Raw genomic sequence first — 14,981 nt, forward strand, 5'->3', positions numbered from 1 at the left:
GGACCATAATTAGGGGTACCCTCAAGACGCCTAATTCTCAGCTGGTAACCCCCATCAGCATAAAGCTGCAAAGGCCTGATGGGCACGATTAAGTCAGGGATCAGTCCACACGAGTGACCCGATCACGCTTCACCCGAGCCTAGCCTCGGCCAAGGGCAGCCGACCTCGAGAGACTTCCGTCTCGCCCGAGGCCCCCTTTTTATGGCGGACACATCACCGGCTCGCCCGAGGCCTTGGCTTCGCTCAGAAGCAACCTTGACTAAATCGCCACACCGACTGACCAAATTACAGGGGCATTTAACGCAAAGGTGGCGTGACACCTTTATCCTGACACACGCCCCCGGCAGAGCCGAAGTGACCGCCGTCACTCCACCGCTCCACTAACCAGCCTGACAGAGGGACAGCGCCGCCTGCGCCACTCCGACTGCAGCGCCACTCGACAGAGTGAGTCTGACCGGCAGTCAGGTCTTGACAAAGGCGCCACGGCGAACTCCGCTCCGCTCGACCCCAGGGCTCGGACTCGGGCTAAGACCCGGAAGACGGCGAACTCCGCTCCGCCCGACCCCAGGGCTCGGACTCGGGCTAAGACCCGGAAGACGGCGAACTCCGCTCCGCCCGACCCCAGGGCTCGGACTCGGGCTAAGACCCGGAAGACGGCGAACTCCGCTCCGCCCGACCCCAGGGCTCGGACTCGGGCTAAGACCCGGAAGACGATGAAACTCCGCTCCGCCCGACCCCAGGGCTCGGACTCGGGCTAAGACCCGGAAGACGGCGAACTCCGCTCCGCCCGACCCCAGGGCTCGGACTCGGGCTAAGACCCGAAAGACGACGAAACTCCGCTTCGCCCGACCCCAGGGCTCGGACTCCGCCCTGGCCTCGGCCGAACGACTTCCGCCTCGCCCGACCCCATGGCTCGGGCTCGGCCACGGCAACGGAAGGCAGACTCAACCTCGGCTTCGGAGGAATCCCCACGTCGCCCTGCCTAGGGCACAGACCGCCACGTCAACAGGAAGCGCCATCATCATCCTACCCCGAATCGACTCGGGTCACGGAGAACAAGACCGGCGTCCCATCCGGCCAGCTCCGCCGGAGGGGCAATAATGGCGCTCCACAAGCTCTATGACGACGGCGGCCCCAGCTCTCTTACGGAAGCAGAACGACGTCAGCAGGGACTCGACCGCTCCAACAGGTGTCCCTCCGCCAGGCTCCGCCGCACCTCCGACAGCCACGACATCACGCCAGCAGGGTGCCCAGATCTCTCCGGCTGCCACATTGGCATGTACCTAGGGCGCTAGCTCTCCCTCCGCTAGACACGTAGCACTCTGCTACACCCCCCATTGTACACCTGGATCCTCTCCTTACGACTATAAAAGGAAGGACCAGGGCCTTCTCAGAGGAGGTTGGCCGCGCGGGACCGAGGACGGGACAGGCGCTCTCTTGGGGCCGCTCGCTTCCCTCACCCGCGTGGACGCTTGTAACCCCCCTACTGCAAGCGCACCCGACCTGGGCGCGGGACGAACACGAAGGCCGCGGGACTTCCACCTCTCTCACGCTCGACTCCGGCCACCTCGCCTCTCCCCCCTTCGCGCTCGCCCACGCGCTCGACCCATCTGGGCTGGGGCACGCAGCACACTCACTCGTCGGCTTAGGGACCCCCCTGTCTCGAAACGCCGACAGTTGGCGCGCCAGGTAGGGGCCTGCTGCGTGCTGACGAACAGCTCCCCGTCAAGCTCCAGATGGGCAGTCTCCAGCAACCTCTCCGCCCCGGGACGATGCTTCGTTCCGGGACTCTTGAGTTCATGTCCTTCGACGGCAGCTACGACATGATACTTCTTCCACCGCCGCGCGACTACGACAATGGCGGCCGACAACCCGCCCGCCGGCGGCGGAATCGACGACGTCTTCCCCGCGTGGTGGAAGGGCAACATTCGGGCTCGCTCCGTTCTCTCCCCCGCCAACGGAGGAGGAGACGGGGCCGTCAAGGCCAGGTGGGAGGCCGCGCTTCGTCGGCCGTCGAGCGAATCGACGCCCCCGACACCCCGACGGAAGGCACGCCGGACGTCGACCTCGCGTTCAAGACGGAGGCAAGCGCCGTCCCCCCGCGGCACGCTGACCCCGAGCAAGAAGACGACGCCGGCGCGCTCGCGGAAAGCCTGCAGGACGTCGCCCTCGGACCAGAGATGATGGTGCAACCAGTCCCCGATGTGACTACGTCGCTCCTCGTCGACCAAAAGGTAACGACTAACTCCCGTCTTGCGTCATTTCGACTCGGCCTCAACCCGCCAAACGACCTCGTTTTGGCGGGCGCTCTCATTGAGGCGAGTGCAACCCCACTGAGGTTCCGTATGCGGTCGCCTTGGGACCGACTGGCGGACGTCTCGACCTACGGGCCCTCTGGGTCCGAGGAAGATGACGATCCCAGCATCGGTTGGGATTTCTCCGGACTTGGCAACCCCAGTGCCGTGCGGGACTTCATGACCGCATGCGACTACTGCCTATCCGACTGTTCCGATGGAAGCCGCAGCCTTGGCAACGAGAGCTGCGGCCCAAGCCGCGAATGTTTCCACATCGAGCTAGGGGATCCCTCCGAAGGCAACCATCTTGGCATGCCGGAGGACGGTGATCTCCCTAGGCCGGTGCCTCGCGCCGACATCCCACGGGAGCTAGCTGTGGTCCCCGCTCCGGCGGGGGGTTACGACCCACAACTCGAGCAAGTCCGCGAGGCGCAGGCCAGACTCAACGAGGGAACAGGAGCGCTTGAGCCAATCCGTCGGGACGTCGGACAGGCGTGGGTGGGCCAACCCCTGGCCGGAGAAATACGTCACCTGCCCCAAGGTCTCCAGCACCGCGTCGCCAACGATGTCAGGATCAGGCCGCCGCCCGCATCTAGCGGGGTTGGTCAGAACCTGGCAACCGCAGCAATGCTCATCCGCGCGATGCCGGAGCCGTCAACCACCGAGGGTCGGCAAATCCAGGGAGAACTCAAGAATCTCCTGGAAGGCGCTGCGGTCCGGCGGGCCGAGAGCACTGCCTCCCGAAGGCAAGGTTATCCCTCGGAACCTCATGCCGCGACTTCCCGATTCATGCGGGAAGCCTCGGTCTACACCGGGCGCACGCGCAACACCGCGCCTGCGGCCCCGGGCCACCTCGGCAACGAGCACCATCGACGCGACCGACGGGCTCACCTCGACGAAAGGGTGCGCCGAGGCTACCACCCCAGGCGTGGGGGGCGCTACGACAGCGGGGAGGATCGGAGTCCCTCGCCCGAACCACCGGGTCCGCAGGCCTTCAGTCGGGCTATCCGACGGGCGCCATTCCCGACCCGGTTCCGACCCCCGACTACTATCACAAAGTATTCGGGGGAAACGAGACCGGAACTGTGGCTCGCGGACTACCGCCTTGCCTGCCAACTGGGTGGAACGGACGACGACAACCTCATCATCCGTAACCTCCCCCTGTTCCTCTCCGACACTTCTCGCGCCTGGTTGGAGCACCTGCCTCCGGGGCAGATCTCCAACTGGGACGACTTGGTCCAAGCCTTCGCTGGCAATTTCCAAGGCACATACGTGCGCCCCGGGAATTCCTGGGACCTTCGAAGCTGCCGGCAACAGCCGGGGGAGTCGCTCCGGGACTATATCCGGCGATTCTCGAAGCAGCGCACCGAGCTGCCCAACATCACCGACTCGGATGTCATCGGCGCGTTCCTCGCCGGCACCACTTGCCGCGACCTGGTGAGCAAGCTGGGTCGCAAAACCCCCACCAGGGCGAGCGAGCTGATGGACATCGCCACCAAGTTCGCCTCTGGCCAGGAGGCGGTCGAGGCTATCTTCCGAAAAGACAAGCAGCCCCAGGGCCGCCCATCGGAAGAGGCTCCCGAGGCATCTGCTCCGCGCGGCGCCAAGAAGAAAGGCAAGAAGAAGTCACAATCGAAACGCGACGCCGCTGACACGGACCTTGTCGCCGCCGCCGAGTATAAGAACCCTCGGAAGCCCCCCGGAGGTGCGAACCTCTTCGACAAGATGCTCAAGGAGCCGTGCCCCTACCATCAGGGGCCCGTCAAGCACACCCTCGAGGAGTGCGTTATGCTTCGGCGTCACTTCCACAGGGCCGGGCCACCCGCCGAGGGTGGCAGGGCCCGCGACGACGACAAGAACGAAGATCACCTCGCAGGAGAATTCCCCGAGGTCCGCGACTGCTTCATGATCTATGGAGGGCATGTGGTGAATTCCTCGGCTCGGCACCGCAAGCAAGAGCGCCGGGAGGTCTGCTCGGTGAAGGTGGCGGCGCCAGTCTACCTAGACTGGTCCGACAAGCCCATCACTTTCGACCAGGCCGACCACCCCGATCATGTGCCGAGCCCGGGGAAATACCCGCTCGTCGTCGACCCCGTTGTCGGCGATGTCAGGCTCACCAAGGTCCTGATGGATGGGGGCAGCTGCCTAAACATCATCTACGCCGAGACCCTCAAGCTCCTGCGCGTCGATCTGTCCTCCGTCCGAGCAGGTGCTGCGCCCTTCCACGGGATCATCCCTGGGAAGCGCGTCCAGCCCCTCGGGCGACTCGACCTCCCCGTCTGCTTCGGGACACCCTCCAACTTCCGAAGGGAGACCCTGACGTTCGAGGTGGTCGGGTTTCGAGGAACCTACCACGTCGTGCTAGGGAGGCCATGCTACGCGAAGTTCATGGCCGTCCCCAACTACACCTACCTGAAGCTCAAGATGCCGGGCCCCAACGGGGTCATCACCGTCGGCCCCACGTACAAACACGCGTTCGAATGCGACGTGGAGTGCGTGGAGTACGCCGAGGCCCTCGCCGAGTCCGAGGCCCTCATCGCCGACCTGGAGAACCTCTCCAAGGAGGTGCCAGACGTGAAGCGCCACGCCGGCAACTTCGAGCCAGCGGAGACGGTCAAGGCCGTCCCTCTCGACCCCAGTGGCGACAGCACCAAGCAGGTCCGGATCGGTTCCGGGCTCGACCCCAAATAGGAAGCAGTGCTCGTCGACTTTCTCCGCGCAAACGCCGACGTCTTTGCGTGGAGTCCCTCGGACATGCCCGGCATACCGAGGGATGTCGCCGAGCACTCGCTGGATATTCGGGCCGGAGCCCGACCCGTCAGGCAGCCTCTGCGCCGATTCGACGAGGAGAAGCGCAGAGCGATTGGCGAAGAGATCCACAAGCTAATGGCAGCAGGGTTCATCAAAGAGGTATTCCATCCCGAATGGCTTGCCAACCCTGTGCTTGTGAGGAAGAAAGGGGGGAAATGGCGGATGTGTGTAGACTACACTGGTCTCAACAAAGCATGTCCGAAGGTTCCCTACCCTCTGCCTCGCATCGACGAAATCGTGGATTCCACCGCTGGGTGCGAAACCCTGTCCTTCCTCGATGCCTACTCAGGGTATCACCAGATCCGGATGAAAGAGTCCGACCAGCTCGCGACTTCTTTCATCACGCCGTTCGGCATGTACTGCTATGTCACCATGCCGTTCGGATTGAGGAATGCGGGCGCGACGTACCAGCGGTGCATGAACCATGTGTTCGGCGAACACATCGGTCGCACAGTCGAGGCCTACGTCGATGACATCGTAGTCAAGACAAGGAAGGCTTCCGACCTCCTCTCCGACCTCGAAGTGACATTCCGGTGTCTCAAGGCGAAAGGAGTCAAGCTTAATCCTGAGAAGTGTGTCTTCGGGGTGCCCCGAGGCATGCTCCTAGGGTTCATCATCTCCGAGCGAGGCATCGAAGCCAACCCGGAGAAGATCGCGGCCATCACCAGCATGGGACCCATCAAGGACTTAAAAGGGGTACAGAGGGTCATGGGATGCCTCGCGGCCCTGAGCCGCTTCATCTCACGCCTCGGCGAAAGAGGTCTGCCTCTGTACCGCCTCTTAAGGAAGGCCGAGTGTTTCGCTTGGACCCCTGAGGCCGAGGAAGCCCTCGGCAACCTGAAGGCGCTCCTTACAAAGGCGCCTGTCTTGGTGCCCCCGGCGGACGGAGAAGCCCTCTTGGTCTACGTCGCCGCGACCACTCAGGTGGTTAGCGCCGCGATTGTGGTCGAAAGGCAAGAGGAAGGGCATGCATTGCCCGTTCAGAGGCCGGTCTACTTCATCAGCGAAGTGCTGTCCGAGACTAAGATCCGCTACCCACAAGTTCAAAAGCTGCTGTATGCTGTGATCCTGACGAGGCGGAAGCTGCGACACTACTTCGAGTCTCATCCGGTAACTGTGGTGTCATCCTTCCCCCTGGGGGAGATCATCCAGTGCCGAGAGGCCTCGGGCAGGATCGCAAAGTGGGCGGTGGAAATCATGGGCGAAACGATCTCGTTCGCCCCTCGGAAGGCCATCAAGTCCCAGGTGTTGGCGGATTTCGTGGCCGAATGGGTCGACACCCAGCTGCCAACGACTCCGATCCAACCGGAGCTCTGGACCATGTTTTTCGACGGGTCGCTGATGAAGACGGGGGCTGGCGCAGGCCTGCTCTTCATCTCGCCCCTCGGAAAGCACTTACGCTACGTGCTGCGCCTCCATTTCCCGGCGTCCAACAATGTGGCCGAGTACGAAGCTCTGGTCAACGGATTGCGGATCGCCATCGAGCTAGGGGTCAGACGCCTCGACGCCCGCGGCGATTCGCAGCTCGTCATCGACCAAGTCATGAAGAACTCCCACTGCCGCGACCCGAAGATGGAGGCCTACTGCGACGAGGTTCGGCGCCTGGAAGACAAGTTCTTCGGGCTCGAGCTCAACCACATCGCTCGGCGCTACAACGAAACCGCAGACGAGCTGGCTAAGATAGCCTCGGGACGAACGACAGTCCCCCCGGACGTCTTCTCCCGGGATCTGCATCAACCCTCCGTCAAGCTCGACGACGCGCCCGAGCCCGAGGTACCCTCGGCTCAGCCCGAGGTACCCTCGGCACAGCCCGAGGTACCCTCGGCACAGCCCGAGGTACCCTCGGCTCCCGAGGGCGGGGCACTGAACATCGAGGAAGGGCAGAGCGGGGCCACGCCAGATCAAGATTGGCAGGCCCCGTACCTGCAATATCTCCGCCGAGGAGAGCTACCCCTCGACCAAGCTGAGGCTCGGCGGGTAGCGCGACGCGCCAAGTCATTCGTCTTGCTGGGCGACGAAGAGGAGCTCTACCATCGCAGCCCCTCGGGCATCCTCCAGCGATGCATCTCCATCGCCGAAGGTCGGGAACTGCTGCGAGAAATACACTCGGGGGCTTGCGGCCACCACGCAGCGCCCCGAGCCCTTGTCGGGAATGCTTTCCGGCAAGGCTTCTACTGGCCAACGGCGGTGGCTGACGCCACTAGAGTTGTCCGCACCTGCGAAGGGTGCCAATTCTATGCGAAGCAGACGCACCTGCCCGCTCAGGCTCTGCAGACAATACCCATCACCTGGCCCTTCGCTGTATGGGGTCTGGACCTCGTCGGCCCCTTGCAGAAGGCGCCCGGGGGCTACACGCACCTGCTGGTTGCCATCGACAAATTCTCCAAGTGGATCGAGGTCCGACCTCTGAACAGCATCAGGTCCGAGCAGGCGGTGGCGTTCTTCACCAACATCATCTATCGCTTCGGGGTCCCGAACTCCATCATCACCGACAACGGCACCCAGTTCACCGGCAAAAAATTCTTGGATTTTTGCGAGGATCACCATATCCGGGTGGACTGGGCCACCGTGGCTCATCCCATGTCGAATGGGCAAGTAGAGCGTGCCAACGGCATGATTCTACAAGGGCTCAAGCCTCGGATCTACAACGACCTCAACAAATTCGGCAAGCGATGGATGAAGGAACTCCCCTCGGTGGTCTGGAGCCTAAGGACGACGCCGAGTCGTGCCACGGGCTTCACGCCGTTTTTCCTGGTCTACGGGGCTGAAGCTATCTTGCCCACTGACCTGGAATACGGCTCCCCGAGGGCGAGGGCCTACACCGAACGAAGCAACCAAGCTAGCCGAGAGGAATCGCTGGACCAGCTGGAGGAAGCTCGGGACAGGGCCTTACTACACTCGGCGCGGTACCAACAGTCCCTGCGACGCTACCACGCCCGAGGGGTCCGGTCCCGAGAACTCCAGGTGGGCGATCTGGTGCTTCGGCTGCGGCAAGACGCCCGAGGGAGGCACAAGCTCACGCCCCCCTGGGAAGGGCCATTCGTCATCGCCAAAGTTCTGAAGCCCGGAACATACAAGTTGGCCAACAATCAAGGCGAAATCTACGGCAACGCTTGGAACATCAAACAGCTACGTCGCTCCTACCCTTAAGATGTTTTCAAGTTGTTCATATACCTCGCACCTACGCAAAGTTTAGTCGTCAAGGAAGGGTCGGCCTAGCCTCGGCAAAGCCCGACCCTCCCTCGGGGGCTAAAAGGGGGGAGACCCCCTCTGCGTCGAATTTTTCCTCGAAAAAGGATCTCTTTTTAGCAGGATTTCTTTCGTGCTTCTTGACTACTTCGAAAAGCGGATCCTGGAAACGACGGAGTACACGTAAGCAGCCAAGGCTGACCGAGCCGAGGGACTCCTACGCCTCCGGGATACGGATACCTCACTCATCACCTTCTGCGATAAGTAACTTGCGCTCGGATAAAGCGACTCCGTGGACCGAACAAGTCTTCACGTTCGGAAGCTCTCCTGCCGAAGCAGTCCTTCAAGCTTTCTCGGCTAAGTCGGGGACAGGGCCTCATGGACGGGTGAAAGTACGCGTAAGCGGCAAGGCTGACCGAGCCGAGGGATTCCCACGCCTCTGGGATACGGATACCTCACTCGTCCCTTCCGTGAAAAGCAACTCTCGCTCACACAAACATCCCTGTTACCGACAGAGTCCAGATGCTCGAAACAAGAGGAAAAAAGGCGCAGCTTCGCAAGCGTGGCGAGGGTGTGTTTTTTCTGGCCTCGGCGGCCGCAGAAAGCACACGCTACAAGATGATCTGATCCTGCAGGCTCAGGTCTTCACGCTGAAGGGAGCTGTAGCACCCTCGGCATCGACGACGTCTTCAGCAAAGCCCGACCCAGCCTCGGGCGGCGACGCGGCCCAGGGACTCCTCCGGGAATCCGGCCCGAGCAGGCGGCTCGACCGGTTACCCCTAGGGCCTCGGTCAACCGGCTTCCAAGGGCGCCAGCCCGACCCGAGGCCTCGACTGATCGACTTTGGCGTCGGCTCCGCTGACGGACAACACGGCTAGGCTCCGGCCAACCAGGTTCCCATTCTCGAGCCAACTCCGCCTCTGATCATACTGATATCGCTACCCCTGGCCTCGGTCCACCGAAGGGCGGCCGAGGGGTCTCTTTAACTAAGCTAGAGGAGCCCCAGACAACAAGGTCGAACGGGCCGAGGGATTCCTACGCCTCCGGGATACGGATACCTCACCCGTCACCTTAACACGGGGCGACTCATGCTTGGTAAAGCGGTTCAGATAATCAACAGGCGAGACTTAGTGCTCGAAAATGAGGAAAAAACACGGCTCCGTGCCGAAATTACATACATGTTCAGGCCCCGACAGCCACAATGAACAGAAAACACTGGCATTCGAAATGCCATTACCAACGGAACTCCGGTTCCCCCCTCCGCAGACACGAACAACCCCACTCCGAGGGGGAAGGCCTGCGGAGCAACGGAAGGCCGACGAATGGTGCGCCGTCACCTGCTCCAGCAGCGGCGACGACGACGCCTTCTGCTCCGAGGGACCAAGCAGCGGCAACGCCGACCTCAGGCTCGATGCCGCTGCCAGGAGGCCCCCGCCCATGCCAAAACTCGTGAGGCAAGGACGGGCAGAAGGCCGTAGAGTTGGAGGTCAGCCCGTGGCCGGTCCTGGCTATCTCGCCGGCAGCAGAACCTCTTCAAGCTGCCGTGGCGGATGCCGGCACCGCGAGCGGCTCCGAAGCCACTCGCGCCTGAAAGCCAGGCACGCTGCAGATGCCAGCGCCACGGACGACGGCCGCCTTTCCCTCCGATCACTGAGTGAAGGAGCGGGCCGCCGCCCACGCGGGGGCCGACCTCAACTCGGCGCACTCCCCTCCCCAGCCCTGGTGATGAAAATCCTTGAGGCTGAGGGAGGGGAAGAGGCCGCAGCCCGGCTCGCTTTCCCCCACCATCAAGCCGGAGGTCGCCATCTCAGGTGAACGCCGGCGGAGGGGAGCAGCCGGGCAGCATGATGAAAATCCTTGAAGCCGAACGATGGCTGAGAGGTACCAACTCCCATGGAGTTGCGTTCCTCCAACGAGGAGGCGGAAAGGCGGCGCATGCCCCCCATCCGGGGGCTTGGGAGATGGGAAGACACGACGCTTAAGGGAGGAAGAAGACATGGTTGCCTTCCGAAAGGAGTCTCCCTCCTTTTAAAGGCAACTCTCCCTACGTGCGCCCCCAGGCGCCACAGGCTGAGTCTTCTCCAACACGCTCCAAGGCCCTCCCCTGCGACTCGGGGGCTGGGTCCCGCATGTCATGCAAGCCGGCTCAGGGCAGAAGAAGCCAAACCGCCGCGCGTGGTGCGCACGACCGTCCAGCGGTTACAAGCGACCCCCCATTTTCGCCCAGACCAACGGGCAGAAGGGGCGGGCAGCCATGCAGGCGGCATGCAACCGCGCCAGGTGGACGCGCTTCTCCAACTTCTGACACGTCAGCTTGGGAACCCAGGCCCACGCGTCGGGCAACCGGCGCGCCAGTTGCTGCATGCAAGCAACCGCACCGCCACTTGTGCCACCATCGCGCCTCTTCGGTTGCGGAGCCAATGCCACGACTCGAGGCGACCCAACAGCGCCAGCCTGGCGTGTCGGTCAAAGCGACCGAAAGTGGGCCGGTAGTAATAGCGGTGGCAGGCGGGCGGGCGCAGCGGTCACGTCGTCAGCCAGGCTCACGTCCCATCCCGGGACAGCAAGAGAGCCTCCTCTCACGGCGTGGAAACGGTGCACCCGTGACCCGTTCCTCGAACGGATCGCACGCGCGCAACGGCCGCCCCGCCAACCACTCGCCCCGTCGCATTTACTCCGCGGCGGGACAGGCGGCGTCTCTGACGGGAGGAGCGCGCGACGCTTCACCTTCGCCATAATAACCGCGTCAGAAAAGGTACGCCACGTCGTCCGATTTCGTATCCTTTTCCGTTTTCCTCTTTCTCTATCTCTTGCAACAGGGACCGGGAAAGGGGGATGCCCCGAAAGGGATCCTTCTCCGCAAAGGAACCGGGCTCCGAGCCCCCCACTACTGATCAGGGGTTCGAAGGCTGGCCCTCCGAAGGGTTCAACAGCCGCCTCAGATCGCGTGGGCCCGACACCCACTACTGGTCAGGGGTTCGAAGGCCAGCCCCCCGAAGGGTTCCATGGCCGCCTCAGGCTACTCGGGCTCCGCGCCCATTACTGATCAGGGGTTCGAAGGCTGGCCCCCGAAGGGTTCACAGTCGCCTCAGACACCGAGCGAGGGATGACCAGGGGTACGTTCGATACATAACCGAGGCTCGGGCTGCGCTCCCGAGGTACCCTAGGACATTTCCGAGACCAGCGGGAACGATTTTGTAACGGAATCCCATCGGAGGGAGGCATCGAGCCCTCGGACCCCGTCGCCAGGGGACCGGGTCCGGCAAATCACCCGCAGGTACTTTTGGGCGTGCCTCCGGGCCCCTAGCCGACCCCCAACGAACGGGGCACGGACGTCCACTCGGATTACCCGCTTGCAGCTCACCGGAGACACCATGTTCGGTGCCCATCGAGGGTAACATGGCGCACTCCCCCCTCCTCCTTGCGGAAAGGCGACGTAGGGGCGTATGTAAAAAGTCGAGTCTGTCCCTGATCGTCCTCTCGCCCTGTGCGGAGGCTCGGGGGCTGCTCTCGCAAAAACCGGCTCCGGCCAAATCGTTGACAGCGTCAACATACCAGCCCGAGAGCTTGGGCCCCGACCGTGCACCCGGGCTACGGCCAGTTCGCATGAGGGAACGACCAGGCCAGCCGAAGCGTTACGCGAGGTATTAAGACCTCGAAGGAGTGTAACCACTCCTCCGAGGCCTCGGGGGCTACACCCGGCGGGTGCGCTCGCGCGCACCCGCCGGAACGAAAGGCAACCGAGAAAGGCTGGTCCCCTTGCAAAAAAGTGCGACAAAAGCCTCCAAGCGAGTGCTAACACTCCCTTCAAGGCTCGGGGGCTACTGTCGGGGACCATAATTAGGGGTACCCTCAAGACGCCTAATTCTCAGCTGGTAACCCCCATCAGCATAAAGCTGCAAAGGCCTGATGGGCACGATTAAGTCAGGGATCAGTCCACACGAGTGACCCGATCACGCTTCACCCGAGCCTAGCCTCGGCCAAGGGCAGCCGACCTCGAGAGACTTCCGTCTCGCCCGAGGCCCCCTTTTTATGGCGGACACATCACCGGCTCGCCCGAGGCCTTGGCTTCGCTCAGAAGCAACCTTGACTAAATCGCCACACCGACTGACCAAATTGCAGGGGCATTTAACGCAAAGGTGGCGTGACACCTTTATCCTGACACGCGCCCCCGGCAGAGCCGAAGTGACCGCCGTCACTCCACCGCTCCACTAACCAGCCTGACAGAGGGACAGCGCCGCCTGCGCCACTCCGACTGCAGCGCCACTCGACAGAGTGAGTCTGACCGGCAGTCAGGTCTTGACAAAGGCGCCACGGCGAACTCCGCTCCGCCCGACCCCAGGGCTCGGACTCGGGCTAAGACCCGGAAGACGGCGAACTCCGCTCCGCCCGACCCCAGGGCTCGGACTCGGGCTAAGACCCGGAAGACGGCGAACTCCGCTCCGCCCGACCCCAGGGCTCGGACTCGGGCTAAGACCCGGAAGACGGCGAACTCCGCTCCGCCCGACCCCAGGGCTCGGACTCGGGCTAAGACCCGGAAGACGACGAAACTCCGCTCCGCCCGACCCCAGGGCTCGGACTCGGGCTAAGACCCGGAAGACGGCGAACTCCGCTCCGCCCGACCCCAGGGCTCGGACTCGGGCTAAGACCCGGAAGACGACGAAACTCCGCTTCGCCCGAACCCAGGGCTCGGACTCCGCCCTGGCCTTGGCCGAACGACTTCCGCCTCGCCCGACCCCATGGCTCGGGCTCGGCCACGGCAACGGAAGGCAGACTCAACCTCGGCTTCGGAGGAATCCCCACGTCGCCCTGCCTAGGGCACAGACCGCCACGTCAACAGGAAGCGCCATCATCATCCTACCCCGAATCGACTCGGGTCACGGAGAACAAGACCGGCGTCCCATCCGGCCAGCTCCGCCGGAGGGGCAATAATGGCGCTCCACAAGCTCTATGACGACGGTGGCCCCCAGCTCTCTTACGGAAGCAGAACGACGTCAGCAGGGACTCGACCGCTCCAACAGCTGTCCCTCCGCCAGGCTCCGCCGCACCTCCGACAGCCACGACATCACGCCAGCAGGGTGCCCAGATCTCTCCGGCTGCCACATTGGCATGTACCTAGGGCGCTAGCTCTCCCTCCGCTAGACACGTAGCACTCTGCTACACCCCCCATTGTACACCTGGATCCTCTCCTTACGACTATAAAAGGAAGGACCAGGGCCTTCTCAGAGGAGGTTGGCCGCGCGGGACCGAGGACGGGACAGGCGCTCTCTTGGGGCCGCTCGCTTCCCTCACCCGCGTGGACGCTTGTAACCCCCCTACTGCAAGCGCACCCGACCTGGGCGCGGGACGAACACGAAGGCCGCGGGACTTCCACCTCTCTCACGCTCGACTCCGGCCACCTCGCCTCTCCCCCCTTCGCGCTCGCCCACGCGCTCGACCCATCTGGGCTGGGGCACGCAGCACACTCACTCGTCGGCTTAGGGACCCCCCTGTCTCGAAACGCCGACAAGCATAGACTCTACTTATGGGCTTCATGGGTCGGGACTGCTCTTACCGGTAGAGATAAAATTAGGTTTGATCTGTAACATCTGTTAGGGCCAAGCCAAGTAGCTCTATAAAAGGAGCAACTAACAACTGTTATGTGGTAAGCAACACCAAGAATATCTTTCATACATAGTATACCAGGAAAAAATACCTGGAGTTTAGTGTCTCTTAGTAACAGCCTAAGAGCCTGAGCACCATTTATTCTGTCCCACCGTTGGCTTAACAGTTCCAGTGCTTCATTTAACATTATAGGGCCTCTGTCATTTACATCCTCTCCATAGCCATCACTTCGGCCACTAATCTGTTCCACTAGGGCTAAAGCGTATTTCATCAGCCCCCTCAATCTCAACGACCTTTTTACCCATGCGCCCCCCTTTGAGCTTAGTAGCACTAGCCTTTTCGATTCCAGAGTATTGCGATGCGATTGGAATATATTTCTGCTCAAATTCCTTTTCAGCATTTCTTGGGTTCAGATAAATTTGTAGAAGATTAAAATAGATATTTGACTTGGATGTTTGTTGTTCTCTTTTCCCGTAAACGCGGTCACAATATGCAACTGCTCGCTCTGGCATCTGAAGCTGCAGTGGTACAAAAGATATTCTGGGTAACCTAAACAAAATATTTAACCAGAACTCAACAATGTCAATGGATCAAGGCACACAAAAGCAATAATACATTGTGAACATAAAGAGAGAGGCGTGGGCGATGTCGGGTGCATGTGCAGGCACACCTGTTAGACGGCGTAGGCGATGTCAGACTTTGAGAAGGTCAGGTACTGAAGCACGCTGGTCAGGCTTTAGTAGGACGTCGGCGACCGACGTCCCGTCGTCCTCAGAGAATTTCGCATGTGTGTCGACAGGCGTGGAACATGGATTGTAGTCGAACATATCAACCCGCTCTAGGATGTCGATGACGTATTGGCGCCGGTGAAGAAGAGCCTAGATCGGCGCTCCGTGGTGACGCTGAGGGAGTGGTGTAAGGGCCCTAAGTCCATCACGAATGGATGTGAGGCAGAAGTGGAAGGGTCCCAACCCGAGGGTCGCGCTCAGCAGGCTGCGGCCAGTGGGGAAACCGCCCGCGACGGAAGTGACGACAATTGCAGCGTGGAGGGCCGCGTGCGCAGCAAGGGCAACATGGGGGGCT

Source organism: Zea mays, chromosome 5 (assembly GCF_902167145.1).
Source record: "Zea mays cultivar B73 chromosome 5, Zm-B73-REFERENCE-NAM-5.0, whole genome shotgun sequence".
Lineage (NCBI taxonomy): Eukaryota > Viridiplantae > Streptophyta > Magnoliopsida > Poales > Poaceae > Zea > Zea mays.